Source organism: Giraffa tippelskirchi, chromosome Y, assembly GCF_054371585.1.
Source record: "Giraffa tippelskirchi isolate mGirTip1 chromosome Y, T2T-mGirTip1v1.2.pri, whole genome shotgun sequence".
NCBI lineage: Eukaryota > Metazoa > Chordata > Mammalia > Artiodactyla > Giraffidae > Giraffa > Giraffa tippelskirchi.
In genome coordinates this window covers 22,256,610-22,264,104 of record NC_137290.1, presented here as the reverse complement: position 1 = coordinate 22,264,104, position 7,495 = coordinate 22,256,610, and the positions used below count along the sequence as shown (strand labels likewise).

General features: G+C 43.3%; 1 non-coding gene across 1 annotated transcript; it reads left to right on the top strand.

The window, feature by feature from the left end:
* Positions 1-994: 994 nt before the first annotated feature.
* Positions 995-1,141, top strand: LOC145537875 (small nucleolar RNA SNORA79). Its single transcript, XR_014076470.1, has one exon. It is a non-coding gene; the product is annotated as a small nucleolar RNA SNORA79 (small nucleolar RNA).
* The last annotated feature ends 6,354 nt before the right edge of the window (positions 1,142-7,495 follow it).

Genomic DNA, 7,495 nt, shown 5'->3' with positions numbered 1-7,495 from the left:
TAAACCCATGGCTGATTCATGTCAATGTATGGCAAAAACTATTACAATATTGTAAAGTAATTAGCCCCTAAATAAAATAAATAAATTTATAAAAAAATAAAATAAAATAAAATAAAATATATAGTAACCTTCAAGGTAAGGCCCCACTGCACAGAGAAATATAGTTACCTACCCAGGATCATGCATGGTTTGTGGTTGAATTTGGCCTTTAGACTTGGGTCTGTCTGCCATGTAGCTTGTGTTTTCAACTAAGACAAATGAACTGCAATGTTGCAGGACAGGGCATCTTTTCACTTTCATGGACCCTCACCACTTAGTGTTGTAGGGTTCGTTGTCCCAGAGGTAGGAGTCAAGGCTTAGGTGAGGATTTTTATGGGAGTGGAATGAAGCACAAAGTGCTTTTTTCAAGGAAGCAGCTCCCACCCATTGAAATAGTCCTATCCAACCCTGAATTTTGAAGAAAAGAGAGATCCTCACACCTGAAAACTTTCGTCTTTTTTATTCTTCCACTGTCAATATCACCAGCCTCCTTGCTTTTCTCTGCAGAAAGCAAGACTTTGGAAGCCAGAATTTCTTTGAGGGCATGGATGCAGGGCCGGGTACCCCGGATTTCCAGATGTTGTCTTGATTTTTTTTTTTTCTTCTTACACAGTGAATGAGATGAGGAAGATCTCTGCTTTACTGAATGATAAGAGCATCTGCCAGGATGTCCTGTCTAAATATACTATTCCTTTGAAGGAGCCATTATCTGGTGCCTCCTGAAAGACCATTCTTTACAGTCTGCCCATGTCTTCTGAATAAAGGAGTTTTTACCTTTTTTTAACTTAAAAAGAAGTGCTTATAATTTTGTTTTAAAACTTTGTTGGAGGTGGGGCATGACTCATGGCATGCAGAATCTTAGTTCCCTGACCAGAGATGGAACCTGTGCCCCCTGTAGTGAAAGCATGGTCTTAACCACTGACTGCCAAGGAAGTGCCCTTAAAGCATTTTGTTTGGATGGCTGTTCCTCTTACGGATGGAGACTTAGGTAGTGGGATTTTAGTCCATCATGTATCTAAGCTGGCTTGTCTTCCTTCAGTACACCACAGGGATGACTTGGGCGTTGGTTAGTGTGTTTTGATTTTTGCAGAATCACATAGTTGAAGAAAAAGAAATGTTTTGATTTACATAATGAATGCACATGGGAGCAAACAAAGTACGATCCCATTAGGGCCCACCTGGCTCTTCTGTCCATGGAATTCTTTTTTTTTTTTTTTTGTAATAAATTTATTTATTTTAGTTGGGAGCTAATTACTTTACAATATTGTAGTGGTTTTTGCCATACATTGACATGAATCAGCCATGGGTCCACATGCGTTCCCCCATCTTGAACCCCCCTCCCACCTCCCTCCCCACCCCATCCCTCTGGGTCATCTCATTGTCCCAGCCCTGAGCCTTTGTCTCATGCATCAAACCTGGGTTGGCATTCTGTTTCACATATAATAATATACATGTTTCAATGCTGTTCTCTCAGAACGTCCCACCCTCACCTTCTCCCTCAGAGTCCATAAGACTGTTCTATGCATCGGTGTCTCTTATTCTGTCTCGCATATAGGGTTTCGTCACCATCTTTGAAATTCCATACATATGCATTAGTATACTGTATTGTTTTTCTTTCTGGCTTACTTCACTCTGTATAATGGGCTCCAGGTTCATCCATCTCAATAGAACTGATTCAAATGTATTCTTTTTAATTTCTGAATACTATTCCATTGTGTATACGTACCACAGCTTCCTTATCCATTCGTCTGCTGATGGACATCTAGGTTGCTTCCATGTCCTAGCTATTCTAAACAGTGCTGCGATGAACATTGGGGTATATGCGTCTCTTTCAATTCTGGTTTCCTCGGTGTGTATGCCCAGCAGTGGAATTCTTAAGGCAAGAATACTGGAGTGGATTGTCCCCCCTTCCCCAGGTCAAAGTACGGAAAGATGATTAATGAAAAGCCAATCTATACCTGCAACTTATGATCACTGTTCCTCTTTATCAACTTCCTCGCCCACCAAAAAAAAAAAAATGTGACCAGTGTTGGCTCTTTTTTTTTTTTTTTCATCCTGTGTCCCTGTTGTCTCTATTTAGTCCCTTGGGTAGCTCTTTTAAACCTCAGTCTGGGTGATCTGGACCCAATTTAACAATGTCTAGACACTTTTGAAGCAGGGAGTCCAGGGGAGGGCTGCACTGTGTGTCTCATGTGGGATCTTAGTTCCCCAGGGATCAAACCTGTGCTTCGTGAGTTGGAAGATGAAGTCATAAACACTGGACCACCAGGGAATCCCCTGGACCCCTTTTTATTGTCCCAGCTGGAATGTGAGTGCTACTGCCATGTAGTGTGTGGAGGTCAGCATTGCTGTCAAACATTTTGCAGTGTCAGAATTGCTCCAGGCCCTCTACCCTGACCCCACTAGGCCCAAATGTCCACACTGAGAAACCTAAGAACACACATATTAGTATTTGCGTTTCCTTTCCTCCTTTTTTCCCTTTCTTTTTTCTTCCTTCCTTTCTTTTCTTCCTTCCTTCCTTCCTTTCTTCTTTCCTCTCCTTCTTCCTTCCTTCCTTCTTTCCTTCCTTCCTTTCTTTCTTTCTTTCTTTTAATCCCTGGTTTGCATTTATAGCCTAAGCTGTCTTCCTATCGGCTGAGAAGTTCGAATGTTGACAGCCAGGGTGAATTCTGCATGTATTCCCGATGTAGAAGAGCAGAGGTAGAAGGAGTCCTGATAAGCTACTAGGAGACAAATGAGAAAGAGAAGCTTATCTTTTCTCTCTTTGGAAGACAGTTGAGTCCATACACAGTTGAAAGTTTGAGAGACTTAACTCCTAAAGGTCCACTCCCAGGGAGCCTAGAGCAGTCCACTCCCTGGCTTTGGGTGGTTTCTCCTTAGAATACACATTACAATAGCTCATTGACCTCATGTTTTGTGAAAAGAAGTGTTTTATTTTTCATTGCTCTTGATTATGAATATTCAGTTTTTAGGCTAAAATTAAGAGATTGCACTTACTCTAGATACACCCGGGGAGGCAACATGCCCTTTAGGCTTCCCATGTGGCTTTGTGGGAAAGAATCCACCTGCAAGTGCAGGAGACGTGGGTTCGATGCTGGGTCAAGAGCATCCCCTGAAGAAGGAAATGGCTATCCATTCCAAAATTCCAGCCTGGGAAATCTCATGGACAGAGGAGCCTGGTGGACTGCTGTCCATCAGGTTGCAAAGAATCCGACATGACTGAGCACACATACAAACAAAAGCAAAAACAAACAAACACAAAATTCAGTGTAGACACACACAAGTACACATGCATGCTCAACCTTGAGTATTTTGGTGATGTGTAGATCTGTTCGTATTAACCCCAAAGTTTCATACAAGGTGCACAAGGATTAAGGCAAATCATGCAGCATTTTCTTTACTCATGGACAACATTGGTCCAAAACAGGAGCTTAAGGCCTTACCTGCCAATTGTGAACACCTAAGGAACTTTATATGGCCAGTGCGCAGGCCTTCCCTCATGCCGCTGAATTCAGTCTCTGGGAGTGGGGACAAGTAGTCAGGGTTATTTTTCTAAAGCTCTGGACTGGAGCCATGCCAATGTTAAGCCAAGTTTAGCAGTCAGCAGCTGGCACAGTTTCCAGTCTGTGAACAGAATCTGGCCCCCAACTTGTTTCTGTAAATAAAGTTTTATTGGAACGCAGCCACATGCATGTAACACAGTATTTTGTGGCAGTTTTGGAGTAGAGCCTGTACTCCTGCAGAGATTCATTTACTCTGTAGCTTGTTATGGAAAATATTGGGTGACCCTTGCCCAATATGATTAGTTGTGTTTTTCGGTAACAATTGTGTGGAATCTGTTAACCACATAGGAATGTTGTAGAGAACAAGATGTCCTCCTGTAACATGGGCAACACTGACATCTCCAGCTACTCCGCTTCATGGGAAGTATTTTTGTGAGATACTTCTTTTCCAACTTTACGCATGAAAAGGCTGCCTGTGTTTTTCCTCTGGAATGCAGTGGTTCCTCATTTCTGAGAGCAGAAATGACGAAATGGGCCTCCTGTCTTTCCCCTTTTACTGTCATGTTCTCAGTTCAACAGTTGAAGTCCTAATCATACTACTGTTTAGTTGGAACTTCCTCTTTTCTATGTTCATCAGTCCTCCTCCTCCTTTTTTTTGGGGGGGTGTTGTTCATTTATCCCTCTTTCATGCTGTCTGTTCAGTTTGTAAGAGGCCTCTCCAGTAAAATTGAATGCACATTCTTCCCCCTCTAAAGTAGCTGCACATTCAGCCATTCTCCTTGCAAGCATCTTCAGTCCTGGCCCTGAGAGTCTCTCTGAAGGGCCCCAGATCAGCAGGTACACACACAACAGACAAGCACATGAATGCACACGTGCACACTCGCGTGAGAATTTTTAGAGCTATTTCTTTAATGACAAGATTGTTGTCCCAGTTTACTTTGAAAGCTCACTTTTGGATTCTCCCTGGTGGTCGACCCCAAGTGTGTCCTTGGGACAAGACCCTTCCTAATCTTGCCTCATTATGGTGAAAAATGAAGTTAGAGCAATTTGGGCCTCCAGTCTCCTATGAGTAAGTGGGTTGGGTGGGGATTTGGGGTGACTGCCTGTGGCCCCTTAAAATGGTAAGTCTCTGGTGTGTGGAATTATGAGCATCACTCCCCCCCCCCCGGCTTCTTGGGTGCAGGGCAACATGCAAGGGTCATGTTAAGGGGGAGAATGAAGGCTTTGGAGGAGCCCTGCATTCCAGCATTCAGTCTGTACCTTGGTCTTTGTACCAGGTTGGTGGATGGAGGTGACGTTCTGGGTAGGGATAGCAAAGAGATGGGAGAAGTCAGCAGTGAGCTCAGAGCCAGTGGAACTAACTCAGAGGTGGCTCATCTTTGTTCCTGAGTGATCCTTGAGGGATCCCACATCCTTTCTGACCTGCTTTCAGGGATCAGTCAGAGGAACTTGGCACCCCTTATCAGAGCCCAAGAGCATTCGGGTCTATCGGAGGTGATGTCAGGGTGAAAGACAATGTTTCCTGTCTGCATAGTCTCTCACTGTTTTCTGGGACTTTGCTGCTTCCACCGTTTTGTCCCCTTGCTATGGTTTGGGAGTCACTAGAGGTGACAGCAGAGGAAGAGGGGAAGGAATTCAAGAAATGCAAGCTCATGGATCCTTGGGAATCTGGGCCAGCTTGGTCAAACAAAGACCCACAGCAGACATGGGGGTTGAGTTGGTGGTAGGGACAGGTGGGAACTTTGGACCTGAGTCATTAAGTAGAGGCCTTTGCCCACAGTCAGTGTGAGGAGGAGTTGGCACCCTACCTGAGCAATAAGATGCACGTTCATGTGCAAGACTAATCAGTCCCTATTCCTCAGATAGATGCAAGGAGCCAAAAGGAGATACAGCACACCACCTGGAGTATCTGTCTGTCTTCTATTTTCCCATTCTATAAATATTTATTTGGCTAGGCAGGGTCTTATTTGTGAGACGCGGGATCTTTGACCTTCCTTGGTGGCATGTGAACCCTTAGTTGTGGCATGTGGAATCTAGTTCCCTGACTAGAGATCAAACCTGGGCTCCCTGCATTTGGAATATGGAGTGTTAATGTCTGTACCTGCAGGTACCAAGGAAGTTCCTATTTTCCCTTTCTTTCTAATGTGAGCTTGAGATTAGGATGACAAAGAATGAAGTCTCTGGGTAAATGAGGAGCTGGGCTCCCCGTATTTATCAAAGAATTGATTCTTTTGAACTGTGTTGTTGGAGAAGACTCTTGAGAGTCCCTTGGATTGCAAAGAGATCCAGCCAGTCCATCCTAAAGCCAATCACTCCTGAGTGTTCATTGGAAGGACTGATGTTGAAGCTGAAACTCCAAGACTTCGGCCACCTGATGCAAAGAGCTGAATCAATTGAAAAGACCCTTATCCTGGGAAGGATTTGTGGGCAAAGAGTTGGGCATGACTGAGCAACTGAATTGATTACAGTATCATCAAGAATTCTGTGTGCATACAAAACTGAAAATAAAAATCAAGGTTAATGGTGAAGCAACTCTCCATAGTCAGAAGTAAGAAATAGGATTCACAGAAATACACAGAGCGGAGATATAGAGGTGTCTGGGAGAAGAAAATGGAGAATCAAAGTGGGATACAGCAGTCAACTCGGGATTAAAAAATATAAATTAAAACAGATCCTAAAGGTTAGATTCCTAAGGTTATATCATTGATAGCAAATTTAAAAACAAATTAAGAGCTTAGAAAGAGAGTAGACTCCCAGATCACAGTTGTTTTCTACCTTACTATATATGAAATGTATATATATGAAATATTTTAATAAATAGGTTTGCTTAGTAGTATTATTATTATTATTAGAAAGGCAATCATTCATTTCACTTCACTTCAGTTATTCAGTCATTTGCAACCGCATGGACTGCAGTATACTAGGCCTTGCTGTGTCTCACCAGTTCCTGGAGAGTACTCAAACTCATGTCCATTGAGTCGGTGATGCCATCAAATCATCTCCTCCTCTTCGTACCCTTCTCCTCTCACCTTCAATCTTTCCCAGCATTAGGGTCTTTTCAAATGAGTCAGCCCTTTGCATAACGTGGACAAAATATAGAAATGAAAGTTAAGGAAATAATAATGAAAACAAACTTAAAAATGATAATAAGCATAATTTAAAGAGAGGTCTAGGTATTTCCTTTGAGTTGTTTGTTATGTGATGCAGTTCAGTGTCAGATAGTCACTTGTTCCAGATTCTACTTGTCATGAATGGCTACGATTGACCCTCAACTGAACAATCTCCATATTAGCTGCTGAGTTTTAATCTGTTGCACATGTTACTTCTGGGGTATTTTACCCTTCTTCATTTAATTTCACTTCCTTTGTTTGCAAGTCAATTCTGTGTTGATTTTCCACCCTGAGGTGAGGGAGCAGCGACCCCCATTCAAGCTCACATGCTCAGTGGTTTGGTGGTGAGAATGGGAACATTGAAAACAATTACCACTGAGATATCTGTGGATTTTTGAATGGATGGACCACTGTGGGCTTACCATTTCCAAAGGTGTCATGTAGTTTCTTGATCCACTCTGTTCAGGTACCTGGCTGTTCCACAGGTCCACTGAACCAAACGAGCCCTGCATTTCATACACTTTCCAGGTCTAAGCAACTCAGTTTCTCAGGTTTTCTGCAAGGCAACTGATTTTGATTGTCTATGTGCTTTGTCCCGTGGCAAGGTCCGTGAGGATCAAGTGAGTGGGTGGTGAGCAAGGCACTGTCCCAGATGGGCTATGCATCTTACTCACCTGTATGGTCCCAGGCACTCTCTTTGCTGGCTGTGCCAAAAGGGCACGGTTGCAGGTGTGCCACTTGTCTCCAGAATGGAGCCGATCTCAGGCTGTGAGGCTGCTGGCCAATGTGAACTGTCCATGAACCCAGGAAGACACGGTGAACAATCGGCAGCCTATTCAGAGC